This window comes from Periophthalmus magnuspinnatus, chromosome 15 (assembly GCF_009829125.3).
Source record: "Periophthalmus magnuspinnatus isolate fPerMag1 chromosome 15, fPerMag1.2.pri, whole genome shotgun sequence".
Taxonomy (NCBI): domain Eukaryota; kingdom Metazoa; phylum Chordata; class Actinopteri; order Gobiiformes; family Gobiidae; genus Periophthalmus; species Periophthalmus magnuspinnatus.
The window spans coordinates 20,076,939-20,099,334 of record NC_047140.1 but is presented as its reverse complement, the minus strand read 5'-3'; the positions used below and the strand labels follow the sequence as shown (position 1 = coordinate 20,099,334).

At 37.9% G+C, this 22,396-nt stretch overlaps 1 protein-coding gene across 1 annotated transcript in view; it reads left to right on the top strand.

The window, feature by feature from the left end:
- Positions 1-22,396, top strand: part of cdh23 (cadherin-related 23) — a 246,948-nt gene that overhangs the window by 3,863 nt on the left and 220,689 nt on the right. The window lies entirely within an intron of this gene.

Below are 22,396 nucleotides of genomic sequence, written 5' to 3'. Positions count from 1 at the left end.
GGATTCCTGTGAGACCAGTGATTTACTTTTATTTATTTTTATGATTTTTGTAGCAGTGATTGACAGGGCAATTTGAAGATGTCTGGCTTTTCATCCACGGGGTGTCACTGGCCTGGAAATCAAATCCTTTATATAGGATTGAGCTTATTTCTTTATCACATGACCTTACACTCTCCCCTGCTCTTGACTCATGGGATTTTTTTTTTTAGAATTTAAATCTCTAAAACTTTATTTCTCTAAAGATGTTTTAGGATGTGGTGTAACTTGGCTTAGGCTGTGTCCGAACGTCCTCCCGAGTCCCTAACCCCTCATTCACTACATGGCCCTGCGCTCTTTAGTGGACTCTATAGTGCACTCATTCACAGAGTAATTCAGACATGCAGCTCAATACATTCAGGTCCTCTAAACTCTGATAAAACTTGATTTCTGTAATAAATAATGATCAGATTCGACTGGCACACAAATATTTATGAACTAATAATGAGCACACAGATTTGTCAAGCTGGATCTCATGTAAACGGATTGGATTATTCATTTAATTATCTGAGATGTGGAAATTACCGCTTTCTTAACAGCTTGAGCTAAGGTAAGCAGCTAACACTAGAAACGTTACACCATAACGGTTTCTTTAAGAGTGTTTTATTCAGCACTTGTATCTGCTTTCATTCAGTCATGTTGTGTCCACTTAAAGACCTGTTGCCGCACTGTTGTTTTTCCGACTCTCGCAATGCATTGTGGTCTATATTGACCGCTCTAGTGACTACACGTGACCCCTAAATAGTGCTTCTAAGGAATAGTGTGGACATTCGCACACATATTTAATGTAGTGGAAGCTCATGGCACAAATGTTCTGATTATTGATATCAGGTATTAGGTGAAAGGACAAAAGTCTTCAAAATCCCACCAATAAAGGAAATTGAAACCTATGAATGTCACCTCACCCACATGTATGGTAAAATGTAAGTATAGATAAACTTCTTGGATTTCAATGCAAAGAGAAAGATTTTAATATCACAAAACACAGACAACAGAATGTAATTTTAAATACAAAATAATGGTCTTTCCTTTAATATTTCTATGTGGTAGTAGTTCTGTAATAGATCAAGACAACTATGCAGAAAATGGTCAAAAGTGTGCCTATTTACAGTTGAAACCAGAAGTTTACATACACTATATAAAAAGACACATATGCTTTTAGACCAAACTCATTTAGGATTACCAAAATTATTTCTATTTGCTAAATGCCAGTATAATGAGAGAAGGATTTTTTTTTTTTTTTTTTTAGGCAGTTACTTTCTTCAAAGTCAGTAGTTTACATACAGTAAGATTACTATGACGTTAAACAATTTGGGAAAACCATGTCATGTCTTTAGAAGCTTCTGATAGGTTTATTGACAACATTTGAGTTAATTATAGACTCACCTGTGGATGTACCTGAAGGCATTGCACCCAAGGCCTTGGGTGCAATTTCCAGATGCCTGAAGGTGCCACATTCATCTGTTCAAACAATTATCATGTATAAACTCCATGAGAATGTCCAGTCATCATACCACTCAGGACGGAGACAGATTCTGTGTTCCAGAGATGACTGTGCTTTGGTCCGAAATGTGAATATCAACCCAAGAACAAAGGAAAAGACTTTGTGAAGATGCTGGCTGAAGCTAGTAAGAGTGTCATTTAACACAGTACAGTACTGACATGGGCCGAAAGGCCACTCGGCCAGGAAGAAGCCATTACTCCAAAAGAAACATTAAAAAATCCCGATTACAGTTGCAAGTGCACACAGGGATAAAGACCTGTATTTTTGGAGATGTGTTCTGTGCTCTGACGAAACTACAATTGAACTGTTTGGCCATAATGAGCATCGTTACGTTTGGAGGAAAAAGGGGGAAACTTGCAAGACTGACAACACCATCCCAAGTGTGAAATACGGGGGTGGCAGCATCATGTTGTGGTGTTGTTTTGCTGCAAGAGGGACTGGTGCACTTCACAAAATAAATGGCATCATGAGAAACAAACATTTTGTGGAAATACTGAAGCAACATCTCAAGACATCAGACAGGAAGTTAAAGCTTTGGCACAAATGGGTCTTCCAAATGGACAATGACCTGAAGCATACTGCCAAAAGTGTTACAAAGTGGTTTAAGAATAACAAAGTCAAACTTTTGGAGTTGCCATCACAAAGCCCTAATCTCAATCCCATTGAAAATGTATGGACAGACCTGAAAAGGCATGTACAAGCAAGGCGGCCTACAAACTTGGCTAAGTTACACAAGTTCTGTCAGGAAGAATGGGACAAAATTCTTGCTAAATATTGTGAGAAGTTTGTGGAAGAATATCCAAAATGTATGACCCAAGTCATATAGTTTAAAGGCAATGGTACCAAAAACTAACGAAATGGATGTAAACTTCTGACTTTGAAAAATTGTCAAAAAAAACAAAACCCTCATTATTAGTTTCGAGAAGTATTAGTATCACTTAGTAATTGGGTTTTTGAAATTTTCACATCCCTATAGTACAGTATTAAGATCAAGAGGGTAAGCGAGTCAACTATGTGGCGTTTTGAGCCTTATTTACTGCATTGTATTGACTCGTTACTGTTGTTACTGAGTTGTTGTATGTAGCAGATACAATATTATTTTGTGTGCCATGATTTGGCTGCCCACCTGCCCTCCCTCAGTACCTCTCTGCTGCGTTTGGCCTGATCCCAATCATGTGGCTAAACGTTCTGCACCAGAGCCAGAGCAGTGAGAGGCTCCAGCTCACACTTCATCCTCATTAGAAACAGCAGCTCTGCCCCTGTCTCTGAGCTCATGTCTATGTCCAGGAATCTAAGGCTATGGCACTCACCCAGACTTTGATCAGACAACACAATTACTCTTTCCTCAATATTTGTACATAACACCATTTGTGTATTTGTGATTATTATTATTATTTGATTTGATTTTTTGCCAATACCTGCTCACTATCAAAATACCAGGTGCCACAGTAGGGTTCAACAATGACAGACCTGTTGTGTTCTTAGGCAAAACGCTTCACCCACATTGCCTCATAAATGGTGCATATTGGCGATGCTTAGAGGGGTTGATGGTGAAGATTGACTTTTTACCATTCAAAATATACTGTACTGTAATATACTGTAAATCACATACAGCAATGATCCTAATTTGTCATCATTCTGAAACTATGTATGTATGGGTGATATGGGGAAGTATGGGGTTAAAGGGGTGATAGGTTAGAGGGGAGTAAAGGGGGCAGCTCATTTCCCTATATTTGCCCTGTGTACTGCCCTGTTTTCTGGCCTGTGCCCGTAGACCAGCGTGTCCTCTCACAGCTGGGACTGAAGCCAGGCGTGTTGGCTCGGCTCTGCTCCTCTGTCACTCATGTCCCTGGACTGGTCATTACGGCACTGGGCTGTGGTCACACTATAATCATTTGTCTGAATTATTGTTTATTAGTCCAGCAGATGTCCTCGTCCAGGAGGCCTTCCTCTACATAAACACATGTTAGTGTGTGCCATGTGCTGCAGTAAAACTACTTTAAACTCTGGCAAAAATATGAACAGCAGTTTAATGGGTGCAGGCCAACTATTTTATCCAAATAACTCCTTATATTTGGGAGTTGTAGATGTTTTAAGAGAATTTAATACTAGTATAGAAAAAAAAAATATATATATATATAAAAATAATGTGAGCAATAAGAATATGCACATTTAGATTTTTTTGCTTTGGTTTCTGTTACTGCTAGTGCTGAGTGACATGGCCAAAAAAACATATGTCTTGTATTGATTGACATTTGTTTTTAATAACATTAGATTTATTAAAAAGAATATATTTGTTTTGTATAACTTAATTACACAAATATAAACAAAACAGACCGGTCATCAGTGCCACTTAATACAAAATAGTTACATTTATTCCTCCAAATCACGTGTTTTTAACTGACAGAGGATTGGCTGTAGACCTCATTATAAAGCTGAAGGTAAAAATGAAATGAATAGATGTTGATTTCATTAAACCCCTGCCTCTTTTTGGAATATTTCCTCTGCTTGTGGTTGTGGTTAACTTCAACATTAAGCCAGTATTTATCTATGATACCCAAGCCTTAGATAAGCTAAAACAGTTGTGAAAGGATAGGTATAGAACACAATTATTAGACACTGTAGCCATTCCTGAAAGTAATTAGTTAAAAGTAGTAATCAGTCAAAAAGTAATTTTTAGTCTTTCATTTAAGCGTGATTTGAGAAGAAATTAAAATCTGAACTTTATAACATCACAATGTTGTAATTCCTTTAAAGTGTTCTTCTTCCTGTGGTCCATTCATTTGTCCTAACTTGATGGGTGTAAATGAGTACCTGTCTCTTGTCTGGGATCCAGGAACAGTGACACAGCACATTGATCAGGTTTCCTTAAAGTGAATTGGTGACTCTGTCACCATAGAGATGTTTGGCCTTTGACTGATGTAACATCATAGGTTTGAGCTTTACACAATGACTTTGAAACATTTATAATCGCTCCTTTGACATAATAATGGAGGGTTAAACCAGTCACTCTTAGCTCTCTGTATGCACACCATATCATTTTCACTATGATATTTGGCTTTTTAATACAAGTATGGAAATAACCTTGAACTAACGCAATTAGATGCCTTATTAAACTTTTTAAATGCTTTTGAACACTCTCTGCATACATTAGAATATTGTATATATTTAGGAAGCCGGTTAAAAAAAAGCTATTGTGGCGTTTATTTCTGCTTTTATGTGCACACAAAACGCAATTGGAGTCACTGCAATTATCACATGAAAGTGTATGGACTTTTAAAACATTTAGGAGCATCTATAAAGGACTAAATATAAACTGCAACAAATAGAACTGCCTAAAAACATAATACCATCACTAAACCATGATGAAATCTGATCTGAGCCAAGACACAAAAAGGTCTAACCAGGTCTGCACTGAGTGAACTCAGGTTGTCACAATACTAAAATTCAATTTTGATAAGGGCTTGGTTTAATACTTGATAATGGTTTTGACATTGCAATGTTGGTAAAAAATCCAATATGTAATGTGAATAATATCCGAATCACCTGAGGTCATGAGGTTTGAGCATTGACCGAAAAGAAAGATTGCTGATACTAGCGTTTGAAATGAGTTTCCTCCATGTGTGACTGGGCGCTGCCTTAGAGATTGGCTGAAGTGGCTCGGGCATCTGTTCAGGATGCCTCCTGGACTCCTTGGGGAGGTGCTCCGGGCATGTCCCACTGGGAGGAGACCCAGGGGAAGACCCAGGACACACTGGAGGGACTATGTCTCTTGGCTGGCCTGGGAACGCTTTTGGATCCCTTGGAACAGCTGGCCTGTTCATTTGTCTTGTGTGTTGAAAGAGAAGTCTTGGTATCTCTGCTTAGACTGCTGCCTCTGTGACCTAGCACTGGATAAAGCGGAAGAAAATGGATGGCATAATATTTTATATTACCGTGCGACAGAGTTCTGATATAGAACACTATAAAACGTTTCAGGAAAGGCCTAATTTTGTCTAATTTATGTGGATTTTTTTTAAATTCCCAGTATTGATACGAAGGAGTGAATGATTAGTATCTGGTTATTGATTTTACTGTTCCGGACTAGACCTGGACTAGACCTGGACTAGACCTGGACTAGACCTGGACTAGACCTGGACTAGACCTGGACTAGACCTGGACTAGACCTGGACTAGACCTGGACTAGACCTGGACTAGACCTGGACTAGACCTGGACTAGACCTGGACTAGACCTGGACTAAAACAACCTTAAGTTATTTCTCTAAACCTGGTTCAAAGTGTACAGTGGAGATGGGCTGCCTGGCTTTGGAGCTGTGGGTGGTGCAGACGGAGCATACAGTTATTTATCAAAGACGTGAGGGAAAATGTTTGAACAGAGCATGGATTTTTGATCTGAGTTACACTTCCTCCTCCCTCTCACATGGGGTCTCTCCAAGGAGCCGTCTGAAGCAAGAAGGTGTTTCTCTTCAGATGGATGTGATAGACAGAGGCTGCACCAGGATAGCATTTGTGTAGATGAAGGACTTGGACATTTACATATTGCAAATATTTTATAAACAGCGTTCATTTTATTTTTATTGTCTCTGAGTATGTGAATTCATACTTACTGAAACAGAGTCATGTATTAAGAGGAAAAAAAAGAAGAAATATATGGTTTAAAACATCAACGGGTTTAGGGGGATGGGTAATATTGACCAAAAATCTGTGTCTAAATGTTTTCTATCCCTGCAATTATCAGACAATATTTTAGCAATCCATCCACTACTGAAATGCACCTGTCCGTTTTGTGGTTAAGGTTCAAGATTTGTACAACCGACTTAAAGTGTGAGCTTTTACCTGCAGAAAAATGCAGTGTAAATTATTTATGTTGGTTTAGTTTACTAAGTTTACAGGTATAAGCACATATAGACCTAGTTGGCACGTACAATACATTTAAACATACTGTATTAGGCTGGTCTTGAAAATCATACTAATCAATACTAAAACTAATATCGAAACTAGATACTAATTTGAGCAAGTATCAATACTAAAAAAGTCAATTTTACAGTGGATACTTTTTTACTTTTACTTCACTGCATTTGGGAGAAGGTCTCTGTGCTTTCTACTCCACTACATTTTTGAACATGTGAAAGTATTTTTTATTGTTGTATGAGACCCGCTGAAAATGATTTATTTTTGACACATCTAGTCTGAGAAAACAGAAATGTACTAAAAACTGCTCAAATTAGTTTTCTTTTGAACAAAATTCAGCACAAAGCTTTATCAAAATCACTACATTTGAAGCTTTACTAGACCTCAAAACCTTTTTACTCTCAGTATGTTTCTAAAAGGGTACTTGAATACTTTTACTTAAATAGATTTCTTCATGTGATATTTGTACTTTTACGTTTGCTCCAGCATCTAAACTGAACTTGGTAACAGCATTAAGTACTTCTTCCACCAGTGATTGCAGTAGGGGAGACAAATGATTCTGCTATTGACTGGAAACAGCGGTGTAAGCTCTATTGGCAAAGAGTGCATTTGTTCTGCTCACTTGAATAACTCAGACATTCACTTAGCATGAACGGAGGGAGAGATAAGAGAAGTATCCTAAAATATACCCACTATATTCCTGCAAATACTTCAGATTTTGTTTTTGTTTTTTTTGTGTTTTTTTTCAGGTGTTACTTCGGGCAACTCCAATCTCTAAATAAAACCTGCAGCTCATTGAACAAGCCATTTTAAGTCAAATCTATGTCATGTTATGTTTGATGTACTATCTCAGCATTGGTGGTAAAATAAACCATTCAAAATGCTATAGGAAATACAACACTGAGTACTGTCTACCTGTATAATAAACTGCACAGCACACAGATACAGACTCTTTTTGTGGGCGACCTGTTAAAATACAGAACATTATAAATAAAAACAAAGCAAATAACCACATAGGGCCATTTAAAACATTAAGAAACAGGTGCAGGTGTGATTATAAATGTTTATCACCAGATTATTAAAGTGCATAAGTGGTACCAATGTATCCAGTTTTGCATGTCCTTGAAATATATTCCATTTCTGGGAAGGAAAATAATCAATTTCAGTTCTAGTGCAGCCAGTTTTTAGACATGGACAATCATAAGCACTTGTTTTAAAAGTTGAACTAGCAAATGGAATATTCAGGCAATCTATCAAGTATTCCCTTATAAATAAATTGACAGACAGCGATAGCCAACTTACTTTTTCATAGAGTGTACAGTGATGGGTTTTAAATTCATCGCCTGTTACGAAACAAAGGGCTGAATGAAAGCGCGTATGTCAAGGTTTCAAAGTAGAGGCTGAAAATGAAAGAGAAACTTAAACATGGGGATAAACACGGGATATTGTACAACATACTGTAGAGAATCTGATATGTCATTTTTTTAAAAACTTGAGCATAGACTGGGCTGTTTGTACATTAAAATGCATAAAAATATGTGTGGATGTATCCTTGTGTTTTAGCATTTCAAATGAAGTTCACAATAACACCACATTCCTACAGTATATAATTTATGATAATGCAGCTTTAGTTTGTTGTGATGCCGCATTAACAATGAGGCTTACTATAATTGCAGCACGTTTTAGTTTACAGTATCGTATTTTTATGCCAGATGCCCTTCCTGGTGCCCTCTGTTTTGATTGACTGTGCTTATTGACACACAGCATTGTTTCTGTTTGTCTCTGCATTGTCACTATTATAATGGACTAGAACAAATATGAGAGAACCGGGACTTCAAAGTCAGCTAATCTTGGAATAAAATAGAACTTAAATGAATAATGTACATATCTGTGCTAAAATGAATGAAAAGCAGGACTTGAACTGCAACCCTCCTGCACCATCAAATGAATTGTATTGTTCCCATGCAATAAACCAAGAGGCTATATGAAAAAAAAAAAGGTTTCATATTGAGTAAGAGATGTGAGAAAGAAGGAATAATATAGCAGTTGTTGTTTTGAGGATATGCAAAATTAGAAAATGTATGGTATCTATTAAAACTATTAAAACTATTAAAAAAAAGAAAAAAGCTATCTTGAAAGTGTAAAAAGTAATATTTCCGACTGGGTAATTTCAAAGTTCATTCCCCTTTTACTTGAACCACAACTTCTACAGGCACCATTTTGCACATTAGCTATTGCCTGAATATTACCATCTGAAAAATCCCCAAAATCCCCCCAAAAATCCAAAATAAAAATGCATACACTACCAGCCAAAAGTTTGGATCCATCTTTTCATTCAATGTTTTTTATTTTATTTTATTTTTATTATTAGTATATGGAATTGCGTAACAAAGCAAAAAAAGTTAAATAACTTTACTAATTCATTTTCAACAAAGAGTGGCCACTTTGACGATTTGAATGTTAAAAAAAAAGATTTACTTTTTTTTTTTATCTTTAGTTATACAGTGGAATCTTTAGTTATACAGTGGAACTCAATTTCATGGGCCCCCAGTTTAGACTGTTTAAAGGAGTGGACTAAGTGAGTGCGACGTCTCCCATAGCATTTGGATCCAGTCAAATGAAGCTCCATATTTGGAATTCCGACCACGAGTATCATAGCAACCAAAGAGCCAATCTGAAGCGACGCTGTAGAAGGTAATGCACTTTTTCCTGCCCACACTGCTGGTTTAGCAGTGGGCAGGCACTTAGCAATGCTGTCAATCAGACCTGTTGCTAATGTTAGCAGTTGCAACCTCAGGGAAAGAAGGCAGCTGATTTGTCTCTTCTTAATGTTTATATCTTGAGTTACGGACACAATAGCGAAATAAAAATACCAGTAATACCAGAACATGTTAATATGAACATTTTAAGACCAAAATGACATGCCTGACAGCAACATTTACATAGAGGGGTGACAGTTTTCTAATGTAAAGCAAATTTGAGGCAGAGTTGATGGAGCAGGAAGCGCAGCCCAAGATCATTTTCTATTTAGAACATGGCGGCTAGGAGGTTAGCTATGTCCATTTATATATACTGTCTATGGTGAGCAGATTATTAAATTACAATTGCCTTACCAACATATACAGTTTTGCTTTTCCTTGAGGTGTATTCCTTTGCTACATAGCTCTATATATCTTGCTCCATATATTTAATGTCTTTTGTATGTATAGAAAATGTAAAACGTAGTAAGAAAAAAACAAAAGCCTTGAACGATAGATGTTTCCAAACTTTTGACTGGTTGTGTATTTGTGTCAAAATGGCCATCGAGTAGCTAATTCTAATGTAGATCCTTGCCTACTTCAGTTTACCCCTCCTATCATTGCTTATTCTTAATACATATCACATTGTATATTATAATTGTTGTTTCTTGTTATTGCCTTTGGTGTTTTGGATCCATCGAGGTGTCACACGCAGGCGGTGGTCCCATTCACTTTGAGGACAGGCTGCTGTATTAAAACTGATATTTAAACTCTATGGCAGATAACAGTATAAGTGCGCACTGTTACGAAATGGGATGTGTAATTAGATGTGAAGAATACTTTGATTAAACGCCCTCATCTCCTAATACACTTTGCCCTGATTCGGCAGATTAAGCCCTCAGCTGAGCAGTTAACTCGCGGAGGAGGAGGCAGAGACGTATTTGTTCAGCATGGGGAACCTCCACTTCTCTGTTGGGATATCCAGAGTACTCTCAAGGAAGTCTCAAATGGCATTGTGTACATTAGCGTAATTACTGTACGTTTTGCCTTGGGATAACACACCCACAAAAATCGTACCAATATGATCCCGAGGAAAGCGCTGTTGTAAAGCTGCATTCATTTTAACTTGTTTTGTAGAATCAAATATACAATTGAAAAAACTCTTACCACAACTGTCTGTGTAATCCCTCAGTCGGACAGTTATGCTCTATAGTAAAAGAGAAATTCAAATCTGTCAACTGGAGAAAAAGTTGTAGAAACAGGAAAGGGGGCCGTAGTCATCCGTCTCCTATTTATAACTCCATTCTTAGGCCTATATCGAAACAAATAAAACAATAAGGCTAGCTAGTATGCTAATAGGTGTAAGAGTGCCCATTAGGGGCTTGAATGATTATGCTTTTACTTACCGTAAGTGATTCTAAACACTCTAGTCATCTCTTAGTTGAAGGACAGATCAGAATTCAATGGGAATAAAATTTGCTGAAGTCCAGCGTCTTCTATAGGGCTCAGCGATACAAAAAAAATCACATTTTTATCTTCGATATAATGTAGCAATAAATATTTGAAACATATTTATTCCTCTAAGTTTGAACTATGCTGTAAGTGATGCGATATACTGTGGCATATACTTAGGCCTGTCACAATAACATATTTTGCAGTGCAATATATTGCTTAAGAAAATATAAACAATAAATGATCATCTTTAAACAAATTTATTTAGTCATTTTTTTCTTACTGCTGAAGAATTATCCCTAACAAACTATTTCAAATATATACTATGGTTAAAGAACAGGAAAAATAACAAAACTTACCGCACTAGTACAAAGAAAAAGTACTCTTGATGAATAGTGACTCCTGAACTTATTGAACAATAAGTCGATGTAGTAATTATCATGATAGGCCTGAATATACTTAAACTAACACAGGATTGACTGGAGAAAAAACACGCACGCACTCACGCACACACACACGCACACACACCCCCACCCCCACACGCACCCCCCACACACACACACACACGCACACACCCACACACACACACACAAAAACATTAAAAAGCCCAAAACTTCAAGTAATTGCACATCTGTAAATTTCTGTCAGCATAAATGAACTAAGTTAAAATTTCTTCTCCTAAATAATGGTATAGAGATTTTGCTATTTTCTTCTCTTATTGTGAGATCCTTAGAGAACCTTCACAAACTTGAGTTTATTTGCACCTACTTTTTAAATCTTTTTCATTTGTTTCATTGGTTTCCTTTTGAACTCTCTTGATCCCTGCATTGTTCTAGTGCCACAGTAAATACCTTGCAATTTTAATTAGCGCTGTTGCATTTCTAATTCAATAAGAATTAGCAAGCTGGGAGTAGCCCCAAGGAAGGACTTAGACCCTGCCCAAAATGTGTTGATGCTGCTCCCTTTTGTTAATTTTAGAGAAGGAATTATCTGCCCTGGATAGGACTTTTTTTTAATATCTTTCAATCACTACTAAAAGTGCACTATATAACTTCTCTGGAGGGTTCATTACCCGCTCGTCATACTCCCCTCCACAACTAGTTAAACATGAAATTAAAAAATAAATGTTTTAAGCTCTGCCCGTTGTTATTTTTTTAATTAAGTCTATGCAGTTCTCCAATTTTAATAATTTTACGTGAAAAACTTTGCAATTCGATATATTGTGACAGTCCATGATATTATTGTGCGAGTTTTGACTAGGACTGCCACTGTAACACATTTTAAAGTGCGATATATTGATGGAGTAAATGTAGACTATAAACAATAATATTCAAACTACTTTATAGCACTGATACAATAACCCAAGAGCACATTTAAACCATAAAAACGGTTCTAAATTTACAATATTGTTAAAAAATCATGAGCTGCAATAAATAAACAGCAGAAAGAAACACTTTAGTACTTAGATTGCATGAGTTTGTAATGAGTCATAGATGTTATTTATTCAAACTTTAACAGCTTAAATACTATAGTATAGCTAAAAAATTACAAAAAAGTCCTAGTAGTGCAAATAAAAGGTACACATGATGAATATTGACTCCCCAACAAATATTGTTCCAGCTTTTATATACGAAAAATTGATAGTTTTGATGATACGATTTTCATAATATTTCAGTTATTCATCCTAAAAGTAAATGAGGCATTAAGTCATGTGTGTTCAGTAATAGTAGTATAACATTTAAGATTGAGCTGGTGGTCTTTTGTGAGATACAATCACATGCAAGATCACACTCTGTGGCTCTGTTTACACCCACACCAACAATCTCATCATCTGTTTTCTGAACTTATCAGATTATTGGAATCTCATGAAAACAATTACATTACATGTGCGTAATCAGATTTCTGTCTTATTGTTCACACCTGTGCAGGTTTTTCCAAAGAAAATGAGCTAAAAAACAGAAAACTAATGTGGCAAATACAAAAATGAAAGGGGAATGTTAAAGATTGAAACAGTTAGTTTAAAATGTGTTGTCTTCCAAATACAACAGCTACTCTAACCATCCGTAATCCATAACCCATTGATTAACTGACACATTTCACAACGTGTTTTTGATTATCTGATTTTTTGTGTGCATGTAAACACCATAGACTAGATAAAGAAGTGTACTAAGTGAGTGTGACATCACCCATAGTGTTCAGCTCCAGTCAAATAAAGCTCATTGAGGCTAGCTGTTATAGGGATGAATTTGGAGCCAAGTTGCATATTAGGAATTCTGACCGTGAGTATCATAGCAACCAAAGAGTCAGTTCGGAGCAGGCTGTTGGAGGTAACTCCCCTTCCCCAGCCGCACTGCTGGTTTTAGCAGGGAGCAGGTGCTTAGCAACGGTGTCAATCAAACCTGTTGCTAACACTAGTGGGAGCAACCTTGGGGAAAGATGGTACCTGATTTGTCTCATATTAATGTTCATATTAGAGACACAATAGCAAAATAAAAATACCATGACAATGTAGAGCGGGTCAATAGAAACATTTTAAGGCCAAAATGTTGAGCCTGACAGCAGCAGTTGCATAGAGAAGAGTGACAGTTTTCTAATGTAAAGTAAATTGGAGCCAGAGTCGATGGAGCCAGAAGCGTGCACATGCTTACTTCCTGTTTTGAACGGGGCAGCTAGCAGGTTAGCTCTGTCCACTTATATATACAGTCTATAGTAAAAACACACCAAAAACAGATCTGATTATTCTAGTTATTTGATCTTTGCTGGCCACTGTAAGGCCAAATAAAAGACACTGGATTGTAGTTCTCATCAGTAATTTATTCAGGAATTTTAAAAAGAAATCCATTACTTTCCATGAAGAGGCTAAATTGTAAAATACTCCTATGTATCACCACCCCCATATCCAATACACATTAAAAATCTGCACTTGAACCGAGTTAGATGCCATTTAAGATACAGGAGTGTGTTTTCTTTGTCTCTCCTATCAGAATAGGGATAGCCCTGTTGAAATCAGATCTTGAGACTGCTGCATATATAGTTAATGGGTGGTTGTTTTCCCCCTGTCTAGAGATGGCTTCACCTCCGTCATTGTGGCTAGGGTTTTGATCTTATTTTGGCAGACCCGTACTGTCAGGCCTGTCCCGTGGATTCCTGAGTGGATTCTGTATAACCGGAGCTGACTGGCTGCGTGTGGGACTTCTGTTTGGGTTGAGTCAATCATCTCTTATCTCTCCTCTGTGGTGCCCTCTCCCCCCTCTCTCTCACCCCTCTCTCTCTCCCCTTTCTCCTCTCCCCCCCGTCTCTCTAACCCCCCTCTCCCCCTCCCCCCTTTCCCCCAGGAAATAATGGGGTCCATGGTTCAGCGCTGTCTGCAAACACCCCATCCATCATGGCGTATCCCGCTCTATATTCTCAGTGCTTACTAACCACGCTATTGCATTTATAGGATTATTATGGGCCATTGCATGATAACAAATGTCAGGTTTTGATTTTGATCACTTTTATTTCAATCGAATGAATGATTTAGTCTAGAATATTATGTTTTGTTTACGATTTATTAGAATCTTACTGGAGTTATGTATTGTTATAGGACCGAGTAACATCCAATACAACTTTTCAACTACAGCCAGTGTTTTCTTTTTCTTCAAATATTTTTTATACTGAATATTATGGAAGATACTTTTTGTGTAAATGTGTGTGAAATGCATAAGGGGCGACACATTGATTAGGGCCGTGGTTTCCTAGCCCAAAGGTCGAATGATTGGTCCCTGCTTGGACTAAATTCTGTCATTGTGTTCTTGGGCAAGACACTTCACCCTGCCTAGTCTTAAAGTGGTATATGAGTGATTGTTGGTCATTTCAGGGGCTAATGGCACAGATTGGCAGCCTTGTTTCTCGCCACCACCGTATGTCTAGTGAATGAATAATGACAACAATGTAATGCTTTGAGAGGCTTCAACAAGCCTGGAAAACACATTACAAATACCGTAAATTTCGGACTACAGAGCGCACCTTGATATAAGCCGCACCAGCTAAATTTGAAGAGAAAATCAATTTTGTACATATATAAGCCGCACCTGAATAAAAGCCGCAGGTTTTCATATTGTAACATGAGATATTTACACAGAAAGACGGTGCACCGACACGCTTTTTTTTAAACTGTGCCTGAAAATTGGCACCAACACGACAACAACACGGGATGAACACATCTGCAGGTTTAGAAAATAAAGCTGCACCAACACGGAAAATCTGCTTTTATTTCCTCTGAAAACTTTTGTCGTCTTTTTACATTGACCAAGTTGGATTCATTGATGTCGAGCTTACGTGCAGTGGCTCTATTTCAGGGGTCGGCAACTCGCGGCTCCGGAGCCGTATGCGCCTCTTTCAGCCTCATACTGCGGCTCTGCGTGGCTTGGGAACTAACAGACACAGCTCACAGTCCTGCGTAAAGAGCCCTGATTTTCAGACGTTGTGCGCACAGGGGTCAGGAGCAACTTTGGCCCGTCCCTAATGACACACTAATAAGCTCGTCCGTAGATGTATCATGAAAATCCTGCTGGAAATCGCCACAGAAATCTATTTGATGTAGTAGCAAGTATATTATCTGCTCTTGTCTCCGCGGTGACGTATCACGTATAAAACATCAGACACGACGCACAAAAGTAGAGCCACAAGCGAGTGAAAATGAGCCAAAACAAAAGTCTTTGGAGATCTTTTTAACAAAGGGGAAAAGGACAACTGAGGAGCCAGAAGAGGAGACTACGACCTCCAAGAAAAAGAAAGATAAATTTAACAGACAATGCCTACTTAAAATCTGGGTTTGTCGCTACAGGTGACTCTCACGCACAGAGTCCGCTCTGCGTAACATACGGGAAAAGCAAATAAGGCAATGAAACCTTCAAAACTGCTTTGGCACATGGAGAATAAGCACCTGGGATTAAACGATACGCTACGAGTTTTTTTGTTGTTGTTTTTTTAAAGAAACTGCGGAGTAGAGTAGACATAATCACATAATCAGCGCGATGCATGATGCAGCGGTTTGGTGAGTTGTATTTTTTTAATGCACTTAAGTTGTTTTTGCCATATTTATCTGCCACGTGTAGAAGGCTTGTCCGTGAAAGTAAAACCTACATTATTCCGTTACATTATTGTTATTATACAGTGTTATCTTCATTTTAGATGTCAAAAAGTATTTGCGGCTCCCAGTGTTTTATTTTATGTGGAAAGTGGGTCCAAATGGCTCTTTGCGTGTTAAAGGCCGACCCCTGCTCTGTTTCCTTTCTGTTTCTTTATCTTAAAAACTGCATCATATCCATTTCATGATGCGCAAAATGATCGTTCAAAATCAAAACTAGTGAATTCTTCAGAGCAGAATCTTTCCCCACGTCTGTCTCACGTTTACGTTTACAGCTAGAGAGCGCCCCCCAGGGTCCGTTATCCAGTAAAATTCCATATATAAGCCGCACTGCTGTAAAAGCCGCAGGGTTCAAAGCGTGGAAAAAAAGTAGCGGCTTATAATCCGAAATTTACGGTACATATTATTAAAGCTCCACATTACACTGTTTTCTGATTTATGTTATAATGTTGTTTTCTCATCTCTAACATACCTGGAGTTGTGTTTTGTTTCATTCAAGCATGTTTTACACACAATCCCTGCATATTTAGGCTGAGTTCTTCTCTCAGACAGAAAACACTCAGTTCCATTTTGTGATGTCATATGATAATACAGGAAGTGCTCCACTGTGTTTTCAAACTCCATACATACACCTTCACTAGAATCATTTGGATAATTTGAGCAATGGAATTGCCAATCTCTATTGAATAAAAGGTCAAAGGTAGCCGTTAACTTAAACTACTGCTTTATGACATAAGGTGTAACGGAGCATTTTGCTCTTTGTACAGATAGACAAAATAATAAAGGATTACTCATGTGTGAATGAAACAAAACACAACTTCTGGTATGACATGGCTAAAAGCTCACAAGAGTAAATTTTGCATAATATTTAAGATGTTTAATTACTATTTTAAATGACTTTTTTATCACAATAGTGCTATTAAATGAGCTTCATGTTAACAAAATGCTGAGTCTTCACAACGCTTGTACATTCACTAATCTATTTTTCTCTGTGTATAAAAATGGCTCTATTATGCATCCAGGATTACTTTCTATTTACCTTTTTGTGCCTGTGATTCTCAGCCATTGTAATGACCAGACTTGGATAGAGACATGACACAGACAGAAGTGCTCTGGATGGCAGTGGTGATATTTCTGCGGGTTGTAAAAGTTAATTGAAATTGTCTGAGTGAACGTGGATGTGCTGTTCAGAGCGGAGAGCTGACAGAGGACGCAGACACAGGGAAGATTACCTGACCAAATGTAGCACAGCGCGCACTCCTCCCTCAAACTTACAATGAACTCTCAAAGGAGCTTTTTCACACAATGGGCTGTGATACTGACACATGTGTTTAGTCTTCATCAGTCTGTGTGAAGGTCTGATTGCAAACAGGGGTGGGTTGGAGCCAAAAATGCCAAAAAGTAAGAACGTTTTTGTCATTCTCCATTCTTGCTTCAAAATGGGAATCACAAAGAGGTATTTGAATTGAAGGAAATGAGTAACTTTTTGAACTTGGCATCTATCTCCTTACATAAAACAAAATAACAGACAAAACAACACTATGTTTATATATTTATTTAAAACCTACAGGTATAAAGTTTAATTTAATTTAAAATGTTATTAAGAATATGATATAACTTGTCATAATGTAGTTTGTCATGATACAGTCGTTTCTTTGATACCAAGCTGACTCAATATTTAATACCGATTTCGATACCAGAAAGTTGACAATTTAGTGTTTCTACACCATTTACCAGCTGCTTCAATATAATTTTTACGGTGCTGTTTTATACTTGATATTGACTTTTGTCCTATGTTTTTCAGTATTTAGACTTGCTGAAATTAATATCTATTTTTGATGCTAGTTCTAGTTTAAATTTGTTTCTGGGAATATTTTTTGACAACACTAAATATAATATGGTAGCAATAAAACTCAAAATTATTCAAAATTAAACCTATAACCTATAGCCGACCACCTCTTTACAAATCCCATTACATATATCAATGTGCTTTGGTCAGTAGTGCTTAGCTGCTCTCTCCAGTTGCATTAGTCGTCTATGAGCTGTTTATGTGAGTGTTGTTGTGTTTTGGCCTCTCTCTCTCTCTGTACCTCTGTACCAGGAGCAGAGCTGGTGGAGGATCAGCTTCAGCACCTGCTTATCGCTCCCAGGTGGGTCATGCCTGATACCTGCCTGAGCCATGCAGAGCAGCTAACCTGGAAATTGATGTTTCACCCCAACGCATCCCTCTCTCTCTTTCTCTGTCCCTCTCTCGCTCTCCCTCTTTTTCTCTATTTTCTTCCCCCTCCCTTCCACTCTCTCTCTGTCTCTACTCCACCTCTCATTCTCACTGGTCTTTTTTCTGTCTTCTGTTTTCGCTCTCTTGCCCCCCAGCTATTTCTCTCTCTTCCCTCTCTTTCTCATATCTGTCCTTTCTCTCCCTCCCGCTCTTGTATCTCCCTTTTAATCCCCCATTTTCCCTATGTCTCTCTCCTTCTCATATCTCTTCCCTCTGTCTCCTCTATCCCATCTCTGTCTTTCTCCCCTCTCTCCCCTCCTCTCTCTCCTCTCTCATTCTCACTGGTCTTTTTCCTATCTTCTGTCCTCTCTCTCTCTTGCCTGCTCGCTATTTCGCTCTCTTCCCTCTTTCCTATGTCTTTCCTCTTTCTCTTCCTCCCTCTCTTTTAATCCTCCTTTTTTCCTACATCTCTCTGCGCTTCATATCTCTTCCCTTTGTCTCCTCTATTCCATCTCTTTTCTCAACTCTTTCCCTTCTCCTCTCCTCTCTTCTACCTTCTCTTTCTCTCTTCTCTCTCCCACCCCCCTTCTCTGTCCTCCCTCTTATCTCTCCCTCTTATCTCTCCCCCCATCTTTCTGTTTCTCCTCTCTCTAGTTCTCTCCCCCTCCCACACTCTGTCTCTCCCTTTCTCTCTCTCTTTCTGTCTCCTCTACCCCCATTTCTTGCTCTCTCTCTCCCCCCACTCCTCTCTCTCTCCTCTACCTTCTCCCATCCCTCTCATTCTCTCTCTCTCAGGCTTAGACTGTGTCTGGTAGTGTGTACTCGGTGATGGCATTTCTCACATAGTATTTTCCTGTCTGGCAGTCTGGTCACTGGAGATGCTCATGTACAACTGTTGACTTACCTGTAAATCTGCTGTTTGTTCGATTCTGATACTGCAGCACATATTTTCATTTTACAGACCATATATACATCTTGCTTTATTAGTTGTTTTGACAGACAGATAAAATGCTGAGCAGGTAAACAACATAAATGGAGGTTCAGAAAGCTTAGGAGTCATTGTAATTCTTGTCTTATTCTTATTCGGATTCTTATTTGTACTGAAACACCCTTAGTCTCTGCAGTGTAGCCTTCAGAGGACATGTCCATCAACTGTCAAGTTAGCTCTCATGTGGGTGATGAGGGCGACTGATGCACTGGTCACACGTGTTAAACCATGAACTAATATATTAAAGAGACATTCTTGAAGTTATTTTACTAATCAATTTCTGACATTCCTTTAGTATTAGTGTAGTTTTAAAGGTGCACTATGTCATTTTTCTGGCCAAGAGTCTGCCACTTGCTTGTCTCCCTGGAGATGTCACTATGTTGTCTTGAGTGTTCCACATTATGGCATTAAACCTATCACAAGCAGAAGATACCATTAGGCGAAGTTACAGGTCAGTGTAAAGGTGGACATGGTTATAGTAAGAATGCATCCAATACAAAACATCAGTGTTAAATATTATATTGAGAAACGTCACAGAGTCAACATAGCGATAGAGACAAGCAGATGGTGGGCCCCCCAGGAAAGCACAGTGCACCTGTAATTTTTTTTATTTTGTTTTAGTTCGTGAAGTTTCTCCCTGTACAACTCCAAAAACTAAAATTTTGCTAAATTATTTCACAGATATTTAGCATTCGTGAGGTGATGCTAATTAGCATGCTGATATGTTTTGAACTTGGCAAAAGGATTTGTGTTAGATAAATATTTTGTTTACTCAATGGTGCAGTTTTAGGGAGTCCTTGCACATTATCTGACTGCAGCGATAGCCGTGGTCTCTGCGGCTCAGTTTCATGAAGAAAGGTTATCTCGTCCTTGTCTTGAAAGCTGACATTTGTTCTCATAAAGGCCAGCATACTGGTGCCAGATAGGATTAATTGACAAGTGCCGCGTTCACTCTCCAATCCCACTCACAGCTTGTGCCTCTGGTGCAAATGTATGTGCCATTGTTTACCTCTTTGTCATGCTGCTCTGGTCTGAAACATGTATCCTCTCTGAAAACTGCTGCCAAACCAAATAAAAGGCCTTTCTCAATCTGTATTCAGATTATTTTGGTAGTTTTATCTTGTATCACTATCAGTGATGCCTTTGCTTTCATATAACGTGATTGCCTTGGATCCTCTATACACATTTCATCTACACAATACAAAGATGTGAGTCTGGTCATTTTTGAATCTCCCCAAGATCAGATGGGCATGTTTGACAGGTGAATTAGCAACATGCATGCTCCGTCCGTATCGAAACAAATATGCCTGCTTGTGAAGAAAAAAAAAACAATGGAGTGAAAAACATTGCACATTTTTGCAGTATGAATGAGCAAAATCATTTTAACAATTATGGGTGACCAATTAGCCTTTGTTTGAAATGTGTTACTGAAATAAACACATCTGGTTGCATGGCTCTGTTTGAGCCTGACTGGTGTAAATATCTGTCTGTATAAAAAATATAGAGATACAGATATCATTCTGCTAGGGAAATAACCAGACAAAAAATCTGAGATGATACAATTGCGTGTTTGTTGATTGGAACGGATCCTGTACACCTGCTATTTACATACTCTGACCAATTTGACTATAATCACAACACAATAATCCTATTTATTGCTAATTTCCATGCTTCTAAAACATAAATTTTAGTCCAAATGCTCAGTTGGCAGTAAAAGGGGCAGGGGTAGCTCAGTTGGCAGTGTGTTTGTCCACTGATCTGAAGGTTGGCGGTTCAAATCTTGCTCTTGACATGGACATCATTAGGAGAGCCGTCTGATCCACTGACCAACAATGTGATGCAATTCCAGCTCTCGTCGTTGTGTCCTTGGGCAGATACCTCGTCCCCAGTGTCTACATATAGTGGTGTATGAATATGCATGTAAATGGGTGAGTGGTTCCTTGATGTAAAGTGTTTTGAGTGCCTAGAAGGTGGATGAAATGTGACTATTTACCAACATTTGCAGTGAAGAGATAATCTTTCATTTACATCACTTTCAATGGTCATAATGTAATGCTTGATCATTGTCCCCATTTCCTACAAATGGAATAGTTTTATAAACCTACATTTTATGAAACCAGATATTGCTAGTAGACACCAAATCTTCCTAGTAGAGTTACAATTTGAAAAATAAAATAAATACAAAAATCTGTAGAAAATATCCCCGGATGACATAGGCGGTTTTCCCCTGCCAAATTGTTTCTGTCACCAGCCTCTGTTTAGGCTAGTTTAGCTGTCAAAAAGCAAAACGCTATTTGGAAATTAGGCTGCAACCTGGCTTCAAACTGCCTTAGAGGGAAAGGGATAATTGTGTGGCTCACTTTTTCTATGAGATTGTAACTGGTTTGCTTTTGTAAACAGTTTATTTTGCCTCTAAATATGTGCACATGTTAAAGTGTCTATGACAAGTTTTTATTGTACTCGTTTTTTCCTTAATTTGGTGGATAATCCCTGTCGTAAATGTAAATTATATGCAATTTGTGAAGAAAAGTTAAAAATACAGGAAGTGGAGAGTTTTAAGACTTTAAGGTAACATTACACACAGTTTACTAGTACTTTGCAGTGACATCACTCTGGAGATGTTGTACATGTATGTCTGATGGTGGAATGCTTAGGAGTTACCATGGTTACACAATGCATACATTAACAAATACTGTCAAAAACATTTTAAGATGAGTCTGAAAACCCAAGAAAAACACTAGATGGATTTAAATCACACATTTTCAGTAGTCTATAATCAATACTAGTGTTCATGGTCCTGTCTAGGAGTTTGATTTTCAACAAAAAGCTGAGTCTGAGTAATGGAAAAAAAAACCCTTTTGACTGCAGTGTTGCTTCAGAGGGACTTGTTTAACACCACAAACCATCTCACCTATTGTTCCAGCTAAATCAAAACTGGATTAGTTCCAGCTAAATCAGTTCTTTATAATCAGATTGTGTTAAAGTAAAGCACAGATTAAAGTCTAATAAAGGTTCAGACAGAGCAGAGCCTACAGTTAGCATCACACCCCCAGCGAATGTGGATGACATTAGCTGCAAGTAACAATAAGAAACACGTTTTTTATGATACTTTAAACACATTTATGTCAACAAAATAAATGTGTTTTCTTATATATGATTTTATAATAGTCCGTGTACAGAGGAGTTTTGGCCGTACAACATGGCTGCCACGTAACAGTTATGGAATTTCATGGTATGATGTCATGATTTCTAACTCGGAAGTAAAAAAATAAATAAACCCAAGAAATGTCCATACTGAATAAAGAATAATTTTTTTAAAATACAAATCTTAAATATAATTATCTTATCTGCATTTTAGTAAAATGAATAGTTCAACCTGTCATAGGTACTTTAACATCTGAAGCTATTAGCAGCGAGT